Below are 12780 nucleotides of genomic sequence, written 5' to 3'. Positions count from 1 at the left end.
GATGTATGCCAACGAACTATTAAACCACAACACAAAGACTTCAATCCCCTAACAACAGTTGTTGCACAACAGCCATTTGAAAAATGGGGGATTGATTATGTGGGTCCCATACATCCAGCAGCAAAAGGAACACAGGCACGCTACATCATTGTGGCCACTGATTACTTTACAAAATGGGCTGAAGCTAAGGCAGTCAGAAAGGCAGATGCCAAAAGCACAGCAAGATTCTTGTACGAACATGTGATCACCCGATTCGGATGCCCCCTTGAAATTGTGTCGGATAGAGGCACACATTTTGTCAATGAGGTAATCCAAGAACTCTTGTCTGGCTTCATGGTCATTCATAGAAAAAGCACACCCTACTACCCCCAAGGGAATGGATTAGCAGAATCCACAAACAAAATCATATGCAATATCCTCACTAAGGTAGTAGAACCGCAGCGTTCTGATTGGGCAGAGAAACTGAATGCAGCCTTATGGGCATACAGAACCACATTCAAGGTCAGTACAGGGAACACACCTTTTCAATTGGTGTACGGCCTTGAAGCCGTGGTCCCACTTGAATTTATAATACCAAGTCTGCGCATCGCAATACAGGAACGCATGGGTGATCATGAGTCCTTGAAAGAAAGGCTCTGTCAGTTGGAAAAGCATACAGAGACAAGACTAGTCGCTTATCATGCCATGACAACAGAAAAACGTCGAAGAAAGGCATGGTTTGATAGGAATCTGAAAGCTAAAGACATCAAGGAAGGCGACTTAGTCCTGTTATACAATGCCAAAGTACACAAGGGAAAACTGAAGTATCTAGGTCAAGGACCCTACCGAGTACGAAAGCTGAATCCCATTGGAGCTGTGCTACTTGAAACACTCGATGGAGTCCAATTCAACACAACAATAAACGGGAGCCGACTGAAGCGCTACTACATCAACACACGAGCCATCCCCGACAAAAACGAAGATTTGGGAAACCAAGTCTTCCTTAGTTAGGATTAGATTGTATCATGAGCACTCACTTGCATATGTACGTCTTCGCACATATAGGTAGCCTCAATCGATTTTACCTAGAACTCAGGATTGGTGAATGAGTTCTAGCTGCCCTATGAAAATCCCAGCAAAAAAAGCATATAGTTAGTCCCTACTTAGCTACTAGGTCACGTGCACTCACACGCTTTCGCTTAGACACATAGATGATTGCATGAATAATTGTACAACACACTTTCATTCCACACTCTCAAAAGATGTATTTATTAAAAAAAAAAAAAAAAAAAAAAGAAAGATCTCTCTCCCACACACACACAGAAAGGTCATACAGGCATGCCAATCAATGTAATGATCAATGGTACACTACATGTACATGGATGCAGGTTCAGAAAAGATGCCGCCACTAAAGAGAATGCGCAGAAAGAGCCCACCGCCTCAACCACGGGACCCCCTCCAGAGTTCGCAGCCATCTACATCCTCTCAACCACGGAGACCACAGGCATTCGTGGTCCAAAGCGATAGCTCTGAAGAAGATTCAGTGCATGTCCAAGCAGAACAAATGCCACCCCAGTCACAGCCAGCCTGCACAACTGTTAACAAGGCCCAATCATTGGAACTTGTCTGGCCACCCACCTCGACTTATGCTCTTTCCCAGGAAGCAACATCTTACTTAGAGCAACGGGGTCTAGGCAATTTGCATGAGAGCCTCAAATCCTTGGAGGATAGTCCTATCATGACCACCTACATCAAGGACTTTCTCCACTCTTACTACTCCAGCAATGCAACGGATGGCAAGTACGGTACAATCACTGTACAGCAGAGCCCATTGAACATTATCCTCGACAGTACAGTCATTCAAAGGGCTTTCTCTCTGCCAAGGCAAGGTGGCGAATACCCTAAAAGGTCTGCGGATGCAAAGTTTATCGAAGTACAGTCTCTCCTCACCAAGGGTACCCTGATCCATAGAGATGGCATCTTGCTTCGCACAATCCTTGACCCTCACCTCAAGGAAGCAGCACAATTTCTATCCACCATCCTGGGAATAAAGAACGGCAAGGAACGCTCCCTCCCACTCCGCACATTTGTTTTGCTGAGTAGGAAGCTCAAACAAGACTGGGTCCAACACTTTGTCATTTTCTTTACCAAAAAACTCGATGGTTCTTCAGGCCAGAAATGTAAAATTCCGCACTTATTGGCTATCATCATCAAAAAGGAACTACAACAAAGAGAAATGACTTTGCCCCAGTCTCCAAAGCCAATTGAGGAGTTGGACATACCCTTCTCACCAGTATGGGAGCCATCATCAACTGCTCCAGCTATCACATTGATAAGTACAGATGCCTTAACAGAAGTACCTATTCTGGAAAGCAGGATTGCAGAATTGCCCCAGGAAATGCTTCAGCTCGGTGCACAACTGCAACCACTCAGTCTCCCCCAACAGCACCCACCCGAGCTCGAGACAAGGTTGGCACCCGAACCTGAGGAACGATCAGCACCAGAGCTTGAGACCACATCAGCACTCGAACCGCCCATCGACGTCATGCCAGTCGATGAGCCCCAAGGAGAGCTCGTGCCAGATCAGCAGTATGACTATTGTCCACAAGGGAGTGAAATGCCATTGGAACAACCTCCCCCAAGTACTACAGAACCCTCGGGATGGCTACATGGGCACCACTTGTATCAGCAATATCGCCAGACCTCATCACCATCTATCATTCTCCAGCATCAAGCTAGCCAAATGATCCAAATGTCTGAACTCTTCACTAGCTTGGCTAAGGAAGCATATGCAAGAGAATTGGAAAGGTAGACGGCATCAGAAATCGAAGACCAATTCCAGGCAATCGCCATCGAGGTCAAGGCTCTTCGGGCACAGATAGATGAGAAGGAGGTAGAAGAAGTGCGCATGAACCAGGCTGTCCAAGCTCAAGAGAAGGCCGTAAGGGATGTGACCTCCAACCTCCATCAAAGTCAAACACAGCTGACTGCGGCAGTCGAAGCAATGGCAATCCTACAGACCTCCTATAACTCCCTGACAATTGCACATGCGCAACAAACAGAGGAAGTGGCACAAGCTCGACTCACTCACATTCACAAAGAAGACGAGCTCCAGGATTGCAAGGACAAGCTTGAAGACATGCAACAATCTTTGGCAGTACGTGCCTTTAGCATTGATGAGCTTACAAGGGAATGCCGACTCTTAAAAGACCAACTTGCTACTGTTCAAGAGGCCAGCACTTTACAAGCCCAGTTCTTGGACCAATGGTCCAATACCACTGAAGACATCCCTCAACAGGCAAAGGTCACCTTGCAAATGAAAAAGCTTAAAGAGGCATACACCAGCATCTACCATCAGTACAAAGAAAAGATGAATGAGATGCACTCCCGAAAAATAGCCATCTCCAAGCTTGAACTCCAATTGCTAGTGCATAACAATGAGGCATTGGAAGACAACACCAATGACGGCCCACTACAATGCACAACCATGGTGTATGAAGAGCTTGTGACTGCTCTCCAAATGGAAGATCACCTCCACGCACGCGTGCTGATCCAATGGAAGCAACTCCAACTCAAGATCATAGCTGCTCATCCAACAATCGACTGGAAATGATCCATCGGGATTAAAACCCTGCGCATCATTTGCCAAGACTTGTCTGAAGATGAGAATAATATCTTCTGCCTGTCTACACATGCCGGGTTTATCACTCTCAGGACGGATGCTTTCATTGCATATGCCTGCCTCATGGGTAGTCCTCCCCTCAGGGTTATTGCAGGTTTGTTGCCGTTGCTGCAAAGGCCATCCCTATTATTTGCACGGCATGACATAACGGGCATCCAACCCATGCAGCTGATCATCCCATCGCACCAGCAAAAAGAAGTGTCGGACGATGACAAGGCCTATCTCACATCCAACTTCCCATATCTAACCACTCTTTCTGCCAACATCATAACCTCACTTCCCCTTGCTGCTGCCACCCTCTTAACCTTCCCCGAGCTCCATCCTAACATCTATTCCCTCCATCGTCTCTTTGCTCATGCCTCTCACCATTTTCAACTCACCCAACAGTCCCAAACTTACGAGCCCCTCACACCTAGCTTTTTCCCCTCCCTTGCTAATCCTACCCTTGAGGATTACCAAGCTGCTCAAACCATTTGCCCATTTCTTCCCCCCCTCCCCTCTGCTCCCCCTTTCGCCACTATCACTCAGCCATATTTCTCCCCCACGTCCCCTGCTTCTCTCCCGGTCCCGTCATCACCTCCGACACTTCTGGTGCTGCCATCAGCAGAAAATGATGCAGTATTTGATTTTGAATATCAGGATCTGGATAATCCAATTCGTACACCCATGCCAAGTTCCAATGATGAGTATGATTTTGATGAGATACCACTTCCCAGTAACCCCATCAAGGAATTTTGGAGCAAATATCCTGATATGAAAACTCGCGGTGGATGGACCCTGGGTAACTTTCCTACCAATCTTCGTCAGCACCAAATAAGTGAAGCTTGGATTAGCAAATTGGATCCACAACCTGATTGGCGCCGTCCCAAGCTCTTTGATGTAAGCTTCTTAAAGGAGTACTTACGGGCACCTCCATGTCTCAGAACCCATCCCAAGTTCTATGCAGTTCCACGGCGTAAAAGATGGGAAGCCAACATACACACTTTGGCTGAAGATCGAGTCATTAATTGGCCAATGATCGAATCCTACTCTGGTGTAGAATGGACTATCCAAGGCGCCATGATCCGAGCACTTCAGCAGCATGAACAAACAATGCGCGGCAACATTGATCGCTTCCTTCGCCAAAGTGCCATATTCTGCAAAACATTAGCATTAATTCTGGAAGTCCCATGTTACCTTGATTCCCATTTGCCTCCACTCAGCTTTAATCCCAATGAACAGATTGATGCTCAGATTACAAGCAGACTATACCAAAGAGTGATCTTCTTGGAGGCACGCCACATATCTCTGTTCGAGCAAATGGTGGATACAGGCTATCTGGAAACTGCGCAAAAATTGTATGGTGCTAAGGCTCTACAGCAAGACTGTCTAGCACGACACAAGTTCCACAGCCACTGGACTAAAAACATGGCAACCCATGTACGTGATCACAATAAGCCATAACCCGAGGACGGGTAATAAAATGGATCCGGGGGTATGTTGACTCTGTGCCAACATGAACTTATGAAGAAAGAGAAGGTGTTACAACTTTGTGTTACAACTTCTAGACACAACTTTATGTTACGACTTTGTGTAACAACTTTGTGTTGCAAGTTTGTGTTACAAGTTTATGTTACGACTTTGTGTAACAACTTTGTGTAACAACTTTGTGTTACATCTTCTACATGAAGAGAGAGAATGTGTTACGACTTTGTGACACAACTTTGTGTTACAACTTTGTGATACGACTTTGTGTTACATGCAGAGAGGGAAGCTCTCCAACTTGTATAAATACCCCATAATGGAATGAAGCCCACACTCTTGGGGCATTGTGTTGAGTCTTCATTGGTATTCCAAGCATTTGTCTCAAGTGTCCATGCTTCCTTGCACTGCACGTCCAAAAGCATGTCCTAACCTTGCAACCCTTCTCCCCTCTCCTCCAACCCTGCAACCCACCCTCTCCCTCTCCTCCTCCCTCCTCCTCCTCCCTCCTCCTCCTCCTCCTCCTCCTCCCTCCTCCTCCTCCTCCTCCCTCCTCCTCCTCCTCCTCTCTCCTCCCTCTCCCTCCTCCTCTTCCCTCCTCCTCCTTCCTCCTCTTTCTCTTCCTTCACCCATGCTCTTACACCTTCTTCCTCTCCCACTCCTATGCTTTCCTAAACCCTTAAACTCCATGATCTACGAGGGAGACGAGTTCTCCACCATGTATTCTACTCTGAACCTTGGACCCTCCTTCTAACCCTGGACTCCTTCTAAACCTTGGAACCTCTTTCTAAACCCTGGAACCTCCTTCTGAACCCTTAAACTCTTTCTAAACCCTGGAACCTCCTTCTGAACCCTTAAACTCCTCCTAAACCCTACAACCCCCAATGAAGGCGAAAGCCTTCATTACCCCAACAACAATGGTTTACGTACCTTTTACACATGCTTGCATTTTGTTTACTCACCACACTTAAGCCTACGTCTCTCACCGGAACACGACTCGAGGTCCTAAGCTACACATATACTACAACGACAATCCCAATATATCTGTAGGTGACAAAAAGCCTCGGAACCCTGCAACATAGAATACCCAGCTCTTCCTACGAGAGCAGTAGGAAAGAGCCAACAACTATATAAGACAATGACACTGATGTACACAAAAAAAAAAGAAAGGCTACCCATGAGGGAAGCCACATGCATCATAATGGTGATGATCCAGAGTCATGTCTTATTTCTTAAAAACTAACACCATCCATGGGCATAAGCATCAATAATGTCTCACCCAAGAGAGCATAGCACTATCAGTCATTAACTACAATGTGTCAAAGCTATCCCTTAGCATAAAATAGCATCCGTGTACTAAACGTCCATCAATAAAGCATCCCACAAGGGAATTTGTGCATATCAATGCATCCAACAAGGATCGCAATGCATCCAAATGGCTTGTAAAGCATCCACTGCAACCCAATGCAGACCACAAATGAGCGCACATGACTCAAACTACAACTAGAGTGATTTGCATAAGGTATGTTTCAAAAATCATGGCCCCATGACAATGACCGATGTTGAAAATAGGACCTAAGATGCCTCAAAACATGGGTATCACTGGATAATCAAACTCAAGAAGACAAATCTGCAAATATCTCTCTTCTATCGAAACTTCGAAATCCCAACTGATGAATGGGAATGAGGAGTCAACCCTTTTAATTGACCAAGAAATAAACCTTAGGAAAGAAACCTTAGCAAATAAAGCCACGTGCCACCTGTGTGCAAATGTGAAGAAATATGCAACAGAGAAAAGAATCATCGATACAAAGGATCATAACTCAAAGAATCCCTCACAAAATTGCAGACAAGAGTGTTGGCCTATCCTCAATCCATCGGAGCTGACAGATCCGAAAATGGTGGCCTGAGCAAGCGGGTCTTATGGAGATGAGTGTCTGGATGTAGGAAGAGATCAACGAAGATGAAATGCTTGATTTTGCAGCTTATTGCTGCTTCTACTCCATCTCTTAGGCTAGTTGGAAGCTGAATCAAGGCCTGGAATTGCTTTAGCAGTGGAACTTGAACCGGAGCTCACGGGTCACAAAAAATAGCATTAGTAGCAACCAGATTCACAAAAATGGACTCCTTTGTTGCTCAAGGCTTTCACAAAGCTCGCAAAATGAGCAACAAAATCCAAAGCCAGGAAATGCCAGTGCTGCCCACGAGATGATTTTATAAGGAATCAGCTCACTTAGGCTTAGAAAACGTCACAGGCTCCAAAATGATAGCCCTCATGGAATCTCTAAGGGGCCTTGATCTTGGCCATGATTTGCACATTCTAGCACTTGAGCTAGACATTAATTTCCAACACTTGAGGCATATAGTGGCTTCGCCCACACAACGTTTCCAGCTGCTGTGCAATCCAAGCATTAAGTAATCTCATATTCTATATCCAGAGACATCATGAGGGGTAGAGCCTCTTTTTTGGTAGCCTCACTAGTGGCAGGGATTTTTCTCTAGCAAGGGGAGGACCAGTTCATGTATCCCATTCGGTCTACTTCACGGCATATGCTTGAAATAGAGCAGCACTTACTCCAAGGCCGACAAGCATGCTCTATCTTTGGTGTTTTACATTGAAAAGTTTAAGCATTATGTGGCAGGTAGAGCCTTTTTTATCATTTCAAACAATGGCCTTGCAAAGCAGGTTTTGCAGTCGCCAAATCCCCTAGGCCGATTGGCTAGGTGGTTCGCAATCCTTCAAGAATATGGATCTTCTTTCAAATTTGTAAAAGGAGGTTGTTCCAATTTGAAGAATTCTTTGATAGAATATCTTGATGTGAGCCTTGTAGTAGCCATAGAAGTAGATGATCCATACCTTTTCTTTTCCACCTAACAGTACCAGTTATGAGTAGAAGAACATCCACAAAGAGAGTAAGCGCTATACCCTCTTTGATGGGGTATTGTATAGCCAAGTCATGGATGGAGTGTTGAGGAGGGCTATTGATGCCAATGAATAAGCAGTACCATGATGGGTTTTGCAGTGGACACTATGCGGCATACTACTCCACCAAAAAGATCTTACATGCAGGATATTACTAGCCAACTATGTTCAAGGATGTACCTATGCATTGTAATACCTGTGAGCCCTACTAGTACTTTGGAAGGAAGGATTTGCAACTTGGGAAACACCATCCTGTGATGTCTATCCACCCATTTCAGAAGTGGGGCATAGATTTTGTGGGGCCTCTGCCAATGACAGCTCGCAAGAAGAAGTACCTCTTGGTGACCACGCAATATGTCACCAAATGGACCGAAGCTATAGCTCTCTCAGTAACAAATGGTAAGTAGTCTTTGATTTCATCTTTGAGTGCATATGCACATGATTTGGGACACCCATGGAGATAGTGTTAGATCAAGGGAGCCCATTCTTAAATGAAGCTATGGAGCTACTCATGGAGCATATGGGTATCAATCACCACACTTCTAGCATCTACTATTTGGCATCAATGGGTCAAGTGGAGTGGACCAATGGCCTCTTATGCAAGTCCATGGGGAAGATGGCAGTTGGACCCCGGAGCCAGTGGGACCAGAAGGTTACCGAAGTAGTTTGGGCATACAACATCACTCATAAGACAACATCCATTGGACATAACCTTTTAAATTAGTATATGGTATTGAAGCAATTCTGCCACTAGAGATAGAGGTACCTGCTCTAAGAATGGCACGGGAGCAAAAGATGTCAAAAGATGAACAGGTAGAAGCCAGGTTGATTCAGCTATGAGAAACTAGATGAGACTCAGAGGCTTGCATTGCACCTTGTAGAGATCTAAAAGAACCAATGCAAGGGATGGAAGCATCATTTTGTGCAAGGTGATATGGTGTTGTGCTTTGATAGCAGATTGGACCACCAAATGGACAAGAAGTTTCTTCCGAAGTGGTCACGACCATAGCAGGACATCAAGGAACACAACAATGGATCACTAGAGATTCATGAGTTACAGGAGCCGCATGGAAGAAATGTGTTCAACAAGCAACATCTCAAACCCTTTTTTGTATGTGTTGGTCCCAGGCATGAGGATGCAACGCACCCTATGCCTGGGGGGGTGAATTGCTATAGGCGAAAAAATTCCCAATGTGAATAGTGTAAATAAATGTGAGTGTGAACGTGTGTGGCATTAATAGCATAAAATATACTGTGTAAGGACCAAGGTTGAGGTGGCAGGGCAAGTCCATGTTCCACCATTCCACATAAGAGAACCCATAGGTGTGTTGTACATAGTCCATGGCATAAATAAACTCAAGCTTATTGTCTTGTATCCTTTATTTATCTTTGTCTAGGATTAACCTAGTGACAATTACCTTGGATATATGTCTCCACTTCAAGGAAGATTATTAAGCATCCCACTCAAGCTTACTGACTTTGATTAGTACTTGAGCACATAATATTGGACATGTGATTTCAATTCCATTCAATCCAATCATTTTTAACTATCCAACTCAAGCCAACTCAAGCTTATTGACTCGGTTAGTACTTAACATATGGTATTAGACATATCATTTCCATTCCTTTAAATCATAGGTTTGTGGTTTCAATAGTTCTATAGCATTCTATATATAAAATATCTTGATTTTCCAAAGACAATAGGCTAAAATTACTCATTTCTTGAAGACCTCAGCATCAAAGTGCTATAGCTCTTAGCTCAATGACAATGGTCCCTATGGTGAGATGGCAGGATTCATGCGCAGGACATGGCGACGGTCCAGAGCCATGGGGGAGAGGGAAGGAGAGGGAGAAAGTGATAGCATGGGAGGGGGCAAGGATAAAAGTGGTATGGAGATGAAGAAAGAGGTTGTGGTACAAGAGGTAAGGGGGGGGATGAGGAATGGGGAGATAGAGACATCAAGGAAGGAAGGTCATGCTTTATTGACAGGGAGGATGGGGAATCAAAATGCTAGAATGGTGGCTATACAAGAATGAGAGTGTCGCATCAAGCAATAGTCCCTCCTTTTATAACCAAAAGAAGGGGGTTCTCCTCACAAATGCCTCTTCCCACATGCATAGTGTGGGTGGAGGCCTGTGGGCTTGGCAGTGCGTATCCTCAATAGCATGCGACAACTTCCTCCCCTCAAAAATCAAACCTTCTTATCCTAAGTCTAAGAGGCCCCATGGCTCCATCTCAATATTATAATGCCTAGAAAGACAAGTTGAGGGTTGGCACAAAGGGCGCCAACTCCCTTTAGTAAGAAAACATATCAAAATATTGAGTATGAGATGAATTTAACAATATGCCATGAGTAGAAATTATTCAAATTAACATGGTTGTGTTTTACACTAGAAGAGCTTCAAATATGTCTTTACACCTTGAAATTTGAATAACACATGAAAAAGTTACATTAATTTGAAAGGAGAGGGGTTTTCATATTTTAGTGTTTTTTTTGTTTTACCCCCCCAGCCAAAAGACCCCCCCCCTTGGGCCTCACATATTATGAAAAATATGTACAAATCTTAAAATCTTGCATATTTTTCAAGATATATACCTTATATTTTGTGCGAGGAGGGACACAAAATTTTCATATTTTTCCCTTCCATATTTGAAAATTTTAAAGGACATCCATGCATATTATATATGGACCTTGTCCTTCCATACCTTGGATTTTGGACGAGGGTAGTAACATATTACATATTGAGTTGGTGCCCCAAGTACCCCACATGGGACTAGCCCACATGGATGAGAAATTCCAAGGTCCCCTCAAACCTCCACTAATTTAATACTATATATCCCATTGACCTTGGCCACATCTCACTTAACGTTTGCATGGGACCGCCTAGGTGGAGGGATGGCATAAGGGATAGTGAGTGTTGGTTTCTTTTCTTGGTAATAGTAGGCATTGGTGAAACCATATGAAGATGAGTGATCAATTGTGCACACATAAATATAAGTGTTGCATAGAAATGCAAAACCAATACTTATATTATAAAGAGGCCTATGCCTATTACAAACAATCATAATTGCAAGAGTCCTCATGCAACAAGAAGGTGTCGTGTCTCAGACTCTCTCACCTGCTCAAGACACAACTCTCACTAAGAGCAATACAACTCGACCTTGTCCAAACTACTCAACTCAGAGCTAGACTCTTAAAAGGACTCATTCTAACTTAGGATTTTGACTTTAATATTCCTAAACACTAGATTACTCAGTTCTCATCAACCACCTTTTGAACATGGCTCAAGGGCTTCTCAAAATCACCTTCACCAATTATATTGCTTATGTAACTCATATTGGCCCATTTCTATGGCTTGGGGTACACTGCTTGGCCCATTGATTGTTGGTTCTTGGTCACCTATGCTTGGTTCTTGGACTTGGACTCAAGTTTTCGACTAAATGGAGGCCAACAATTATCACTTCTTTATCCTTTCTGTAGACTTACTATATTTAAGTAAAGTAGAAGGGAAAATTTTCATGGAAAATTTGAGAGAAAACCCAAGCCAAATACTTCTATAATTGCTATGACAAACATAATTTAGGGGACACACTAGTATCACCTAAATATAAAGCACATTTGGGAATCATATGGAATCCATGATAGATAAGAAAGACATCAACATGTGATAACATTCTTTCCATCTAAAAAGGGTTAAAGTGTATATCTAATGGGATTGATGAGTAGCATCAACAATGTAATAGTGATGAGAAGTTATAAGAATTAGTAATAAAATGGGGAAGAATAAGGATGTGTGTTAAGAGAATGTTTCTTAGGTCTATTGAAGAACTGTATAGATGTTCTAAAAAAATATTTTTCTTCTTTATATCACATGGAAAGTTGGCAAAGAGGCACTTGGAGATGACAAAAATGATTATTCGAGGGGAGTTTCCAGGTACATTAATTATGCATCTACATGCTTGGATTTAATAGAATAAGTATCATTTTCTAGAAATGAATGATAGATATCAATTATTTGTTCTATATCTTATAATGGATATCAATTATCAATTATTATTTTCTAGAAATGAATAATGGATATCAATTATTTGTTTTATACCTTATGAGATTGACATTGTTACTCATTTAGGATTTTCTTTAGGTGTAGCTAAGGTCATTGATTTTCTATACCATGTACAATATAAATATGATTGATCTCTTTCATTTGACGATCAAGTTATTAAAATTTTGAAGAATTTAAACTATTAAAGACACTAGTTTGCACATCTTCATGCTCCCATCACAACACCATAAGAAACATCCAAATCCACATTTGAGATCAAAAGTTATGGCCAAAAACAATCTTGCACTAGGATAGTCATATCTTGGGGAAGACAACTACAGGGGCAATTTTATTGTAAGGAATTGGGGGCTTCTACGTGAACATACCTCCTTTTTATTTAATTTTGAAAAGTTTTATCATAGTTTTCTTCCCTAGGGTCCAACTCAAGCATTTTTTTAAATATAAAGTGATATATTCCATTCAAAACAAATCATACAACAGGTGGGAGAGAAAGTACTCTATCCCTAGCCTCAACAATGTGGCAAAAAAGCCATGGTGGTGGTCTAAAATGCCACGACATCCCAAAAGGGGTCAAATGAAAAAACAAGGAGCAATCCCATGTCCTCATGAAGGATATAAGTCTCCCACGAGTTGTCGAAGAGGTGCCTGTACACCGCTCCCATTGACTCCT

The sequence above is a fragment of the Dipteris shenzhenensis genome, chromosome 28, assembly GCF_047967505.1.
Source record: "Dipteris shenzhenensis isolate YYH24624 ecotype China chromosome 28, Dip_SZ_1.0, whole genome shotgun sequence".
Lineage (NCBI taxonomy): Eukaryota > Viridiplantae > Streptophyta > Polypodiopsida > Gleicheniales > Dipteridaceae > Dipteris > Dipteris shenzhenensis.
The sequence above is the reverse complement of the archived record's forward strand: the minus strand, read 5'-3'. Positions refer to the sequence as shown.